Here is a 15,854-nt window from a genome sequence, read left to right on the forward strand (position 1 = left end):
CCCCCCCCTCCCCAAATATAGAAGTCAAACTCCACCTATGACCCTAGCGCCGATGAATGATCCAGCAACTAGGTACACAACAGCGGCCGTGTGATTTTACACGCTTTCATTTAACTCACTCTGTTGTTGTCGTCGTTGTATCCTCAAATCTTGTAACTCAATTTTTACCCACTTCCCAATGTGGTATCGACTGCAAACTTGGTATACTTATGGCATACTGATGACAATACTATAGTCTATCATAAAAATATATATTTTTAAACATTGTTTTTTATATGTCATGTTTCGGCTTTGGTCTAATTGTCCACGCTCAACTGACGTTGGCTGTAATTGGCCACGGTCCCCTTACGTTATGGCAAGCTTCGGGGCCACTTCCTGGAATCGTGGAGTTCTGCCATTACTAGTACGGTACATTTCATTAAAGCGTGTTTTTATAAAAGTATTTTTTAAATATTACTTATTTGCCACACGTCTTACTTTTTAAATACAATTGTGACGCATGCGGCTGCAGCAGCGCCTTTGCTGAAATTGAACACATCTAAGCACACACGAGATTACAAAGGTCATGGTGGCATAAGCCTGCTGTGCTGGACAGGCCAAGCACATTTATTGGGCTGAAGAGGGCCAAGGACATTTGTAGGACGCCATGCGTCACTCACGTCAGGCCCGTGTGTGACGCATGGCGTGCAAACCATTCATGGTGTCCGGTTGCCACAAAACACGCAATTATGTAGAGAACATTTCCAAAAAAAAAACCCCCGAGGATCAACATATTTCGTGAAAACAGGCAACAAACAACCACAGAAAACCAAGTGGGTCGGGCACACAAGCATGACCAAAGCAGGGTGTGGGGGGGGCACGCGCAAAAACCCCAGAACAAACACGCACACAAACCCGCAACGCTGAACACCAGACGTGCAGCAACGCGCCAATTCTATTTTACACGTGCACATTTGGTGCCTTCCGAAACAAACACTGTATAGAGTTGGCATGGCAAGATTTCAGCAGGGGACGTTTGATTTCTAACAGGGCCCCCCCCCCTATTACCCCAGGGCACCACCGTGGTTACTGCCCTGGGTTCAGATGCCACTTGCCAGCTCTGTCGACTCCAACAACACCATCTACTCCAACTTCACCATCAACTCCAACCCCTGTTTGAAGGAATCGCATCCGAGTGCACTATGTGCTGCACCACAGCAGTTATTTATAAATGGCCTAGTGTTCATTAAGACCGATTGAATCCACTGGAAAGCCAAGCACAGGTCCGGATACAACTTTGAATGATGTGCATGACCAGAAATTAAAATGCAGGTCACGAGGACCAGCGCACTGACATGTATTCGTGAATGATGTTGAGCAGGAATTTAACTCGGGTGGCTGGGTTCGTACTGCAGTGCGCTAACCACTGCACGACAGCCCCCCAAATACCACACACACACACACACACGCATCTTAATCCGCTAAACCAACTCGCATACTGTACCCAGTGCCGGATTAAGCTAGTGCGGGGCCTGTAGCATATGTTATAAAGGGGCCATGAATAAATAAAAAAACACACAAATATTCAAACACACACATTTTTTACTTGCATAGTAAAGTAATTGTATTTTTTTCATTTGCTATACAACCAGATAATACGACAAATCGCTAACCTTAAACACCCAGTCGTTCATAAAAGTTGAAGGCGGTATAGTACTATAGTAATAGAGCAAGTGCATAATCACTGAACCGGAATTGATAGCTTAGAGAGCATTTAGCGCGGGGCCCTTGAAAGTGCGGGACCCGTGGCATTTGCTACTTTTGCTACTGGGATAATCCGGCACCGAATGCATCACCGCTCTCCACCTGCCAGGTGACTCGGAGGTGGTGGAGCAAGCGGCTCGCAATGGTAAGGTTGCAAAGTTCAAATGCTGGTCGATGGTTTGACTCGGCTCATCCCTTCTGGGTTAATACAACGAGTACCATATCTTCTGGTGACGTTCAAGAGCGATTGTTCTTTCTAGATTTGAAGCTTTCGTGACTGCAAGGATGAAGGAGACTTGTGTTGCCTCCGAAACGTCGTGATTTTCATTGTTTTATTTTTATTAATTTTAATTTCATTTTTTACCTACGTGACTTTACCGAAAGAACTAAGAGCATAGTGATTGTTCTATGGATATTTTCTTCACCCCCACGGAAGCAATGTGGAATTCCCACCACGTGCCGAGGGTTGTAAACAGATGAGCGCCCGTATTATACGACACACAGACCAAAAGCTTTCACGAATAAATTTCGATTTAAAGCTTTCGTGACTGCAGGGATTCATCTTCTTGGTTCTTTCGGTAAAGTCACGTAGAAGGGAAATAATAAAATAATAAAAATATAAACATAATAAAATACAATTCTCACGACGTTTCGGCCACAAAGTCGTGAGAATTGTATTTTATTATGTTTAATTTAATTTTATTATTTCCCTTCTACGTGACTTTCTTTACCGAAAGAACCAAGAAGACTTTCACAAATACACTGTGCGACACACGCGCGCGCGGGCAGGCAGGCAGGCACATGATGACCCGCTTGCGTACACGCAAACACAATACACACATTTCGGATACAAAGACTTGCAGGGATGCACGTGGAAAAACGTTGAATGAGCACGTGGCCACACACACACAGAAGAGAATGTTTCCTCTGTGGAAACACATGACACGGCGCGTTACCCCCCTCCCACTGCAGCATTGACCCCTCACCCAGTTATCCACGTCACCACAGTGCTGGCCTCTCTCCAAACAAGCACATGCTCGCAGCTGACTCGGTTGCACTCGACTGCTCACGTAAGTCTGGGTCACATAAATAACCATTCACCTACTAACTGCAAACCAGTCTGGCTCACAAAATAACCATTCATCTACCGTCAACTACAGCTGTACTCGGTACACCTCCGTGGCTACCAACACACGGTCACCGCATCACGGCGCTTTCAGATGCGTTTCTGCGGCCGTCTGGAATGCCCTCCCTTCCAATATTAAGAAGCCACTGGGACATATGCACACTGTTGAACCTAGGATGAAAGCTCATTTCTTTAGAAATTGCTTTGTGTGATAAATTTGTCGTCCTTCCCCCGCATCTCCGATTAGCACAGTTGGCTACGTACAGTGGAAAAGAAATTCAACATTCATGTAGAGAAAGGCAAACCCCCTCCCCCCCCTGCCCTCTATTAAGGCTGCCACTGTGGCCGCCAGGGCAGTGTGACCAGCACCAAGTCCGGCTGCCATGTCTCCCCAGTGCTGATGGTTACACAGTCAGCTGAGTACTCATATAAGGCTAAGTTGACCTAGGGGTGGCCCAGGACCGCTTCAGATTATAGTGACCGATGTTGGCTGTGGGTGGGAATTGAACTCGGGTCGCTGGGTTTATAGTGCAGTGCGCTGACCACTAAACTACCATCCCCAACCACACACACAAACCTACCTACATGCACAACACAACTTCAGCCTTCAAAAATGTCATCCTTCAAATACTGCCCAAGACAGTTGCCAACGTCACACATACGCCACACACCCACGTATCTTGAAATAGACATCACCCACACGAGCACACACACACATCACAGCACTGATCATCACACAGCACCTTCGCCAACTCAAATCGCACCGACTTCAATAACAAGACATTTTAAGCCCAAGCCACCAGCCATTGTTAAATTAAATATTTTGTTCGCAATAGTTTTCATAACAAGAGCCTTTCGAAGAAAACACATTGACTTCATTCGAAGTGGGTTATCATTTTTGTCATGCGTTGAGAAATAAATCATTTTAATATTTTGCACATGGACTGTTTTGTCAAAACGGTTGCACTAATTGGTTTACTTTTTCAAGTGAAAAAAGGCAAATGAAACACAAGCCAGAGACGAGCGTCATTCAGTGGGTGTGTAGATATAATACGACCGGATTCAATAACACAGGCGATGTAGGACATGGGGCAGACATGGGTGTCCACAGTCATCATCACAAGGCATTGTCAATCCACTGCTGAATGAAGGCCTCTCCAAGCCACCATCATATCCTATGATCCTGTGATGCATCAATTCACCCAGCACCTGCGGTGAATTCATCGCTTCGTATCCTTGATGGATGTACTCTCCGATGAAAAAAAATCAACCTTTCCGAAGGAGACTATTCTCTAATAGCACAACCATTACAGGACTAACCACAGTGGCACTTATTGCATCAACCACCCAAGTATCAATTGGTTGAGTTGACCACGAATGGATTTAACTTCGCTTACCTCCCGATTGCAAATGTGGCGCACTGCCATAATGCCAGCAGGCTATATAGTCTTCCACTCTATTCTTGAGAAAGCCCACCAATGTTGAGGTCTGCTAGCCATCATGGGGCTTCAGGATAGAGCCCATGTCGTTTTTCTCATGCTCGCTTAAATAAGTGCAGACAAAAGTGGTTTACTATAAAGTCCACAGTTACATGACATCAGCACATTGGGCCGCACCGTTGCGATTCGGTCAATGTGATTTTTAACATCAAGTTCAACAGAAAATGTCAACTTTTTTCAATGATAATATTTCCAAGAAATGTATGGGGAGCTCGAGAGCAAATGCACGCTCGAGTTCATGCAAACTGGCTCCGTGCCCGTGATGACAACACTTATGTTCAACGTAAATAGATAAGATCCTTCCAAGAGCCATCAAACACACAGAGCCTGGAGGGAGACAGGGCTGGGCTGTGTTGTGGTGAAACAAATGGCTGCAAAGCCAATGGTATAATAATACCAGTTGTAACCACAAATGGAGTGTTAAGCCTCCGTGTTAAATTCCCAAACGAGTGCTTTTTAACTTAAATAGTTTCCACTTAAAACTTCTAAGCTTCAGCCAATGCAATGCCAAACCACCAAGTAAAAGATTTTGATTCCATATCATTGGCCGGGTGGCTCAGCTGTCGAGTGAGTGACTCGCAAAAGGTTACAGGGTTCAAATCCTCGCTGAAATTGTATTTATATCTTCCAACTTAACAGAATGCTACACAATCTTTTAGCCACCATCAGCACTCCACAACCATTGTTGCAGGTTACACAAGATACCCAAGTCGGCGCGGAGGACAGCAATCAATATGCATTAGCGGATGATCAAAAAAATTGTTGCGCGACCAATCACAAACTGAAATTTCTGTATTCAAATCAATTAAGTAACATTTAAATTTGTCAAGGGGGGGTTTGTATGGTAAAGTAAACAGGAGAGTCAAATTGCTTTCCTGCTCATGTCCAGTTTACAACAGCCCTGAGCCAGTGGTGACAATTCCACATTCTCATCGCAAGGATGAGTCGCCAACGTGCAGCTTCCACAACAAAGTGATACTTGTTGCACGGTAAACTCTTCATTAACTACCAAACTGGCTCTTACTCTTCGGTTGTTTCGGTAAAGTCACGTAGGTAAAAAAATAAAATTAATAAAAGTAATAATAGAAATAAAATAATAAATCAAATAATTTTTTTTTTACCTACGTGACTTTACCGAAAAAACCTAAGAGTATGAATCCTTGCAGTCACGAAAGCTTCAAATCTAGAATTAAACCGCCTCTTTTGTCCTCCAATCGCACCCTGCAGTAACAACCAATCGTATAATCTGAAATTATCAAGTAGTTAAGTGCATGACCATATGTTCTGTTCTTCCAAACATGTTTTATAAGTGAAGCAGACGATGGAGATGACAAACGATGATGATGACAATCACAATAACACCGAATCATGAATGGATGACAATGATGGTCATCACCACTTTCATCGCTGTAATTCATGTTTCATAGACAGTTCGGGCATCGTAAATTGATGGGTTTGTGGAATTGCGTCACCAATTGTAAATTCCAGCCAGCAGCTGCTTCACCATCCATGAGAGGTTAATATTTTACGCTACCGTTGAGTGGGATAGGGGCAGCTGGGTCAGAGTACAATGCACCCGAAGGATCAGGAGAGGCTACTTAACTTATTCTCAACCAATCGGGGCCCTCCTCTGTAGGTGACCAAACCTACCCCAACAGCCAATCACTCGAGCTGCACGTAGGTAGACCACGTGTCATTTGCTTTTAAATTATTAAAAGCACTTTCCTGGTGACGCTTTGTGGCAAAACCAATGGATAACCCCGTGCGGTAATCACAGTGTTCAACTTGCCACGGCTCTGTGTGTGTGAATGGAAATGATTGATGGTAAAGCACAATATTGCACACTAGAATTCATCCGCAAGCCAAATGCGGCGAAACACCAAACCCACGGCCTTGTCTGTGAATGATTTATCTGATTGGTTAAAATAATCCGAAAAGATTCCCGTGTCCTGGAAGTTTTATTTATTTACTTGCGGACGCCACGAAGAACGTTGTCATTAAGCAGGGGCCACCCACACTCCAATTTGTCATAAGATGTTTTTTAATGTATCGTCCTGCAGAAGATTAGTCCGAAACTGTAAATTAACATTCGGTACATTATAATAATAATTTCAACTTGTAACGCACACAAGATTCACTCTCTAATAGGAGGAAACGAAGAGGCACGAGGAACCACAGACAAGCAGGTAGGGCCCTGTGCCAACAATTACATCCAAGCTCTGGCATCCTCTGTATTAAGATGTTACCGGCCAATTCATGGGCGCTTACATCAGCAGACAATGACAAGTAGAATAAACACTGATGCCAGTGTTACAATGCTTATTCAAATCCTGGGTGGGAGTAATCTCAGCCCAACATCCCTCCTGTAGCAACGCGGGGATTTCCTCCATGAGCTCAACGAACGCAGCTGCTGCCCACACTTCACGCGAGCATGGAGACAATCGAGAAGGAGAAGCATAAAAAAACATTGACCATTGTTTGAAAGGCAGTAATTAAAGGGGTGTTTATATTTAATCGTACTGCAAAATAAGAATGATTAGAGAAAATAGGCTGAGAGTAAAAAAAAAACAATCAATATTGAAATTCATTACAACTCTTAACAGACACAATATCCACCTTGGCGGCATGCAACACCCCATCTCGTTTGACAATAAGCACACTGGCAGCTCGAACCCAATGGCACAACGGCCGTCCTTGATCACCGTTACTCAAGCCCCGCAGGGTTTGGCAACTTCATGTGTTCACTCAAACTGGGTGAGGGGTCACCGCTCTGGGCAGCAGCAGCTCCCGCCTCCTTCTCCCCCCCCCCCACCACCGTGTCGGAGGTATAGTTTTAGTTTGTTACTGGTAGGAACCTCCTGGTTACACCAGCCCACAGGGGATTATTGTGTCCGTCCGTCCGTCGTGCATCCAAAAATGGGAGGGGAGGGGTGGGAGCTGGGTGGGGAGGGGAGGGTGGGGAGGGGCTGGGTGGGGAGGAGAGGGTGGGGAGGGTGAGGCTGGGTGGGGCTGGGAGGGGTGGGGCTGGGTGGGGAGGGGCTGGTCACCCCGTGGTGCCCTTATAAAACTCAATGTTTAACCTACCCACGCCGGCTTGTGCCCGCCCTCACAGTCGGGCATATTTGCGGAATACACCACGCCGCTGTTGACCCTGGCCATTGACCGAGCAACCCAACGTTCCTACCAGCTCCCTCCGCAGGAATGTGTTTTATTTGTGACACGGATGATCCCATTTAGCCAGCATTTTACACGGGAAATCCGTGGTGCGAGAACACAGCAACAAAGCAGAGTCAACGGACATCAATCCAGGGAAAGCTCTACACCTATGAACATTCAACTTACGAATTTTCAGAGGTACGAACAAACCTGCCCTCATATCCAATTGTGTGTTCGGACCGAAAGTCGTAAGTTCAACCGCCGCGCAATAGATGCCGGTGGTGGCATCTACATCTGCAGAACACCAAGAACAAGTGGCATGTACATCTACAGAAGCCATATTGCTTTTACTCACAATGAAGCTTTCAAAACCAAATCAATGATTGATTCCATTTATCATCTTTTTTTGAGTGCATAGTCATTACCAGTGGTTGTCCTATAAAAAAAAAGGCTGGCTCATGTCATCGTAGTAATGTGGAATTTTCACAAACGCTTTAGCTCCAAAGCCCATTCCAACGCAGTTGCACCGAATTAAAAACCAGTAGCTTTGCAACTAAATATGTTCTGGGTGTTAAGAATGAATTCAATGTTCTTCATATCAGTGCATACCATGCAACTACATTTTACTTCTAGGATGCATGATAATCAGCCATTCTTTACAGAGGGTAAACAAAGCAGCCTCGAGTGCTGCTTTAAGAGCAGAACATTGAAAATATCTCTTATCTAAGTTCATCTTGGGCACCATTTCCAAGTCTATTCCTAGATGTGACAAGGTGAGGCTCTGTTGCGATTTGAAACACCCTAAACCTAATCAAGTCAAGCGTGCTACTCGTATAATTGCGCACAACGTGGGTTCAATTCTGAACAGGACAACCACGTATGCCTTTTCACAAGGTGGTACTTATTTTAGTGAACCTGGCTAAATTATTAGCAGAGTCATGCCCTGGAATGTGGTGTAAAATTACAACCTGCAAACTGCGAGTCAAACACTCTATCACACCACGTCGAGAGACACACAAGTAACGATTAAACCAATATTTTTTCATAAGGATCGTTCACGCAGGAACAGCAAATCACCTTGGTCTTAACACTCTTTAAAGGAGGGTCCTACACCAAATGTTCCCAGAAGGAAGCGTTGTTGCCACGTGTAATCCCAATTGAGTGATTTGCAGGTACAGCATCGGGTTGTTTGGTTAATACCAGTTACATTGTACGTCTATTTTAGCTTGTACGTTTTAAGATATAGGATGCGATTGCAAGGATTCTTTCTGAAGGTCACGTGTGCTAATTATTATTATGGCCGAGACTAAACCACGCTAAAGGGTCACGTGGTGCCCCACTCAGCTTCGAGTAGGATCAGGTGTCTGGTATCTGTGTCAAAGGGTAAGGGGATATAGAATTTACCACATTACTCAGTCCATCCACAGCAAACCAATCGACAGCAACTAAAAAAGACTGCCCACATATATTACACGTACACCCACCCACACCATCAACCAGACACACAATCCTAAGCTCAGCTATGCCAGACACCTGCCCAAAAAGTCCACCCAAAAAGCCGAAGACTTACAGCCTAGTGGGGTAAGTGCGATGAGCAAGCAACTTATGACAGCCAGCTCAGCACATGAACGGGTGGGTGGCCAGCACCACGCTAATCTATCATTTAGGCCGAGTCAATCTAGTGGTGGCTCAGGACTGCTTCAGACATTTGTCACTGTTGGTCGCGAGAAGGAATACAACTTGGGTCGCTGGGTTTGTAGCACATCGTGCAAACTGCTACACGACCGCTTCCCATGCACGACAAGTTCACCACCACACACATTTATTTTTGTTTATCAGATATAACAGAGCCCCTAAAAGCGATGGGCAAGCACCTACAACAGCCAGCTCAGCACATGAACGGGTGGGTGGCCAACACCACACCCGGTCGCCTTTGTCACCCTCATCTATAATTTAGGCTGAGTCAATCTAGCGGTGGCTCAGGACTGCTTCAGACATTCGTCACTGTTGGCCGCGAGAAGGAATACAACTTGGGTCGCTGGGTTTGTAGTACATCGTGGAAACTGCTACACGACCGCTTCCCATACTACGACAAGTTCACCACCACACACATTTATTTTTGTTTATCAGATATAACAGAGCCCCAATACCACACATGACCCACAACACACCCTCAAGATAGCACAGCCCAAGACCACATTCTAGCCAACTCCGTACAACATAATTCAAACCCGCATGCCACACAATATACATCAAATGAGTGCACCCACTTCGCAGTACCTAACCAGGCTCCTATCACACGTGCATCACAAACACATTCTCATTCATATGCTGTCAAGCACCCCTCGCTGTACTCTTCCGCCTTGAAACCTTGACAGGTTAACCACCAAGCGATATTGTACAACAGTGCAAAGCTAGCATACAAAACTAACAAACAAAAAGGACCCTCTTTAGCATGAAGAGATTCGTTTGTACATATTACTTGTGAGATCCCATTAAGCTGCAGCATATTTCTTTTTCTCTTGAATACAATTTCTGAGCTCAGTCCCAAAAGGCCCAAAACGCATACGCCCCGCAACAAACAGCACTGTCAAAGTTGGAAACGATAGTACGGTAGCCACATTTCTTGAATTGAACAAGGTTATTAAAAGAGCTTGGGGATGAGTGGGCAGGTGAGAATGGGTGAGCGAGTAAGTGTATCGCTGGGACCTGCTTGGTGGCGGTTGAACACGGCGTGGAGGAGTTGAAAGAGTCAGTCTGGTAGACCAAGCCCTCAACATTGGTGGAGGAATCAATGAGTGACGTTCATGGGAATGGTAATCGTGGTCGTAGTGATACAAGAGTGATGAGGAGGCGACTGACCACCGGTGAGCGAGTGACTGGAGTCAATCGGTGAGTGCACGATCATCAACCAACTGCTTTACGTTGAATTCAATCAAGGGTTGGTGGTGGTGGTGTCAATAATATTTCACATTTGGCTATCTTTGTCTCTCCAGTGCTAACCTTCACAACGACACCAACATCACAACAAACACTGCTCATTTTAGGTTGAAGTGTCCTAGGTCAAGCTCGAATACCAGCTGGCACCGGTAGCGTGCGAGAGTAAGCAAAAATTTATCTCGATTTGATGTGGTCTTAAGTGTACCTATATACACGTTAACAATCGCAGCGTTAACCACCCACACCACAGGCCAAACGGACACTTTTCCGCAAATTTGAAATGGATAATTTTACATTCCGAAATGTAATGCAACTTTTATGCTTATGCTACTGCTTTGCATTAAGGCGTCCGTCCACTAGAGGTCACTTTTCAGAGGCACTCTGGAGGGAATTTGGCCTACTCTTCCTAGCTGGCCAGAAATATTTGTTATCGTACTTTTTAAATGAAAACACGACACTGGCCCAACCACACACTCCATCTAGGCATTTCATGCGGGTAAATAATGACAAAGAAGCAAACGAGTAGGTAGGCCAAATACTCTTGAAAGCCCTTCCCCCAACAGTGGCATAAATAAGCAATTTACTCTCTAGATCAGTGGTGCTTAACCTTTACTGCAACCTTGTACCCCTTTGGTTCTCAATTGTAAAAAAAAGTATGTTAATAAATACATAGGGGGTTTAATGAAACAAAGTAGTTGCACTTACATGCCCATGCTTAATTTGTGCTTTCGATGATTTACTTTCTAAAAAAATCTGGCCCATGTCTCGCACCCCCAGGAGGTTACGTGCACCTCAGGTTAAAAACCACTGCTCTAGAGGGTAAATTGTACCATACTGCAATGAGAAAATTAATGAAAGTACACTCGTGTACACCGTAATTATTAAACAACACGAAACTATGACCAAGAGGCGACAGTTAAATTAGGCAGTGTGCTGAGGAAGCATCCAACCACAGGGCCATTATCTACTGTAGCTAATTCTTCGAGTAGGGGAGGCCCAATGATTTTATATTGGTTTCAAAACAACCCAAATGAGCACGCGACCATGATCCAACAATGGATTGTCAAAGTTCAGTTAATTATAATCACGTGACATAAGGATTTTACAGTCTCGACATCGGCCAAGGTCAATCCACTGCCGGATGAAGGGCCTCCACTATCCACAGCCATCTCTCATGAGTGGTGAAACTGTTCCATTGTGAACACAAAAATGAGAGTACAGTGCATTAATTCGAATAGTCATTACGTAAGGCACAGAGGAGGCCCATGTAAAACCAAAAATCGTACATTCTCCTAAAATGGAGCAGCTGTCCACAAAACGTCAGTACCAATTTCACCGTGAAATTCATGTTACACGTAAAAAAAAACCACAACCGCTTTCCATAACAATATCCCAGTGGGTCACTTAAGCGGTGTTATGCAACTAGTCCCACTGGGATGAGTTTAAGTCATTACGAGCCCATTTAGTAACGTGAACCCACTAAAGCTAGAAATTTGCTGTTCAAATTCCACAACTTTCAAGTCCATCACTTCCCTCCATCCCTACCCTCCGACATCGCACGTGTTATTTGCTCCACCTGACCCGTTGACCCCCAAACCCCGAATACGCTCGGGCATTCAACTGCTGCTGTATTCTCTGGATTATTAAGCGTTTCCGGTTAGGCACACCCCCAAGTTGTGCCCAGTGTGAATAAAGTTAAAAAAAATGTCGTCTAACACACGTTCCATATCGGAAGACGCAACCTCTTCAGCTTACAATACACGTGTACTCTACGGTATATTGAATTCTGCATGCGAGCATAATTTTGGACTTGTGCAAATTAGTCTTCCAAGAATTGAAATATCAATCGGCATCGTGTACTTTATTTCTCCTTCATATATCCGCCTCTCCGCGTAATTCGTTTTTAAAATCTTAACGCATCAGCCTTCTAGATGTGCATAATTTCAGCAGCACGATTCCATGTCACTGAATCGACTCGTGGCCTGGAATTGTGATCTTTGAATCAACAGTGGTGGCGGTGTGATGACTTGTTACACACTATCTCTAACACTATCACAGCTTAAAACTCACTGGCACATCCATGCAAGTCCATAGAGGAACTCAAAGTGCATCCCGAAACCTCACACCATCACACCATCACAGAATTCGCCGTGACAAATGCTTCGCAAAGTCTCAGTTGTCCCGCTGTATTATTCGATTCGTAGAAAATAACCTGTTTGCAAGCTAAATAACCAGTTTCCCTGAAAATTATCTGTTTTCCAGAACGGTTGCCCACGCAAGGAGCAAAATAAATTCAACATACACACAACAACCGCCATTCGACACCAAGTGCCGGTAACATCACCACGACACTTGTGCCAGGCTATGTGCACATTGAGGCCACGTGAAGTGTCGAACGCCCGCTGGCAGGAGGTCACGGGCAGACCCAGGTGCCACGGGTCGACTGACCGAGATGACTGGCCGATGTCCCACACACACATATACAGGCACAAGCTGGAACTCCCATCTCGTCTCCTGGCGCTGCAAAGTTCACCATATCAGCGTCGCATCATGTACTGGTGAGTACACTCTTATTAAAATGTCTTGTACCATGAACAGTATTATAATAATCTTAATCATCTGTATTATTGTTCCAATGAACCCCTAACGTGTTGGTCGCCGATGATAAATTACGATTTTCGGGAACACATCTCCATAGGGCCTGTGCTGTAATGGCCTCGTATAGCGCCGATTCACACAGCGCTCTCGTTTCCAGGCACGCATCCCCCCTCCTCCCCTCGGGGGGCGCGTTAAACGGGGTTACGGGCGTGGACAAACAACGAGAGAGAGAAGCCCTCCACGTGCCACGTTCAGTGGCCGATCCAACCACTCTCGAGCGTGGACACATTTGATCGCGAGGTTCCGTACAAGCAATCGTTAGCACCCCCCCGTTTCCCTCCCCGTAGGTTTGCTCGATACTGGAGTGGCAGGGAACCTTTTTTTCTGCCAATGGCCATTTGGATATTTATAACATCATTCACGGGCCATACAAAATTATCAACTTCAAAATTAGCCTGTTATATTTGGCCAAACATTGAATTAACTCGCCCCTAATGCGATGGGCTGGAACTGCTTCTCTTTGGCGAGCCGTGTGATGTTAGCTGGTGTCGATGATGTAGCTCTTAGATTTATTGAATTTCAAGTCCCGCCTGCGGTTGCCTTAGGGCAGGGCCACACCAAATTGGCAGGGCCACACCAAATTGGCAGGGCCACACCAAATTGGCAGGGCCACACCAAATGATTTCGTGGGCCTCATTCGGCCCGCGGGCCGGACGTTCCCCACCCCTGCTGCTCTATAGCAATCGTGTGCCCGGCATGTTTAGAGAGGTACCAACACATCCGCAATCGTGAATCGGCGCTCCACCCGCGTGCTTTTAAAGTAACCCGCGGACAGTTTCGTCAAACCGGTAGCAAATTCCTCGTTGTTTTATTTCCTCCCACCCCCCTCTCTTTCTCTCTGGGCACATAATAAGATACTCTTTTTTTCGGGTCGTCGTCGTCACGGCTTCAATTGACGTGGCTAAAGAGGCATTTTGGTGGGGTGTTGTGGATTACTGGCGTAAGGCACTGAGAGACACACACACACACACGTACTAATGGTGTTATTATTGTATGATCAATGCTGAGAAAAAAGTGGGGAGGGGGGGGTGGAAAGAAAAATAATGGGAGGCACAACGTGCCCCAACAATTCCGGCTGACATGGAGCGAATATGTTCAAGCTTACGTCGTGATAAAGGTGGACATACACAACACGCAACCGACAGTCCTGTATATGAATTACAATAACACCGAATAACCATCTTTACCCTCTCCTAATTATCACAGTGAAGCGCTTGTACAGTGCCGTGAAATACATGTCAAACACCGCACAATGACGATCACCACTCACCAAATTCACAACACCACCCACCGCTGCCGGCACTCACCATTCTCACTGCACACACACTCACCACACACTCACCACCACCACCACACACTCACCACCACCACACACTCACCACACACTCACCACCACCACACACTCACCACACACTCACCACCACCACCACACACTCACCACCACCACACACTCACCACACACTCACCACACACTCACCACCACCACACACTCACCACCACCACCACACACTCACCACCACCACACACACTCACCACACACTCACCACACACTCACCACCACCACCATCACACGCTCACCACCACCACCACACACCTCACCACCACCACCACACACTCACCACCACCACACCCACCACACCACTCACCACCACCACCACCCACCACACACACACCACCACTCACCACCACACATCACCACACACTCACCACCACCACTACACACTCACCACCACCACCACACACTCACCACCACACACTCACCACACACACTCACCACCACACACTCACACACAATCACCACCACCACCACACATCACCACCACCACCACACACTCACCACCACCACCTACACACTCACCACACACTCACCACACACTCACCACCACCACTACACACTCACCACCACCACTACACACTCACCACCACCACCACACACTCACCACCACCACCACACACTCACCACCACCACCACACACTCACCACCACCACCACACACTCACCACCACCACCACACACTCACCACCACCACCACACACTCACCACCACCACCACCACCACACACTCACCACCACCACCACACACTCACCCCCCCACCACCACATCACCACACACTCACCACCACACACTCACCACACACTCACCACCACACACTCACCACACACTCACCACCACCACTACACACTCACCACCACCACCACACACTCACCACCACACACTCACCACCACACACTCACCACACACTCACCACCACCACTACACACTCACCACCACCACCACACACTCACCACCACCACCACACACTCACCACCACCACACACTCACCACCACCACACACTCACCACCACCACACACTCACCACCACCACACACTCACCACCACCACACACCCACCACCACCACACACTCCCACCACCACCACACACTCACCACCACCACACTCACCACCACCACCACACACTCTCACCACCACACTCTCACCACCACCACCACACACTCACCACCACACACTCACCACCACCACACACTCACCACCACCACCACCACACACTCACCACCACACACTCCCACCACCACCACCACCACACACTCACCACCACACACTCACACTCTCCACCACCACCACACACTCACCACCACCACACACTCACCACCACCACACACTCACCACCACCACACACTCACCACCACACACTCCACTCACCGCCAGAACGCAGTGCCGCAACTGCCTCACCA

General features: G+C 46.6%; 1 pseudogene; it reads right to left on the minus strand.

Annotated features, from left to right (window-relative positions):
• LOC133341797 (carnitine O-palmitoyltransferase 1, liver isoform-like) overlaps positions 1-15,854 on the minus strand; it is a 28,266-nt pseudogene extending 12,412 nt beyond the window's left edge.

Source organism: Lethenteron reissneri, chromosome 2 (assembly GCF_015708825.2).
Source record: "Lethenteron reissneri isolate LAM-NWPU_2019-01 chromosome 2, ASM1570882v1, whole genome shotgun sequence".
Classification (NCBI taxonomy): domain Eukaryota; kingdom Metazoa; phylum Chordata; class Hyperoartia; order Petromyzontiformes; family Petromyzontidae; genus Lethenteron; species Lethenteron reissneri.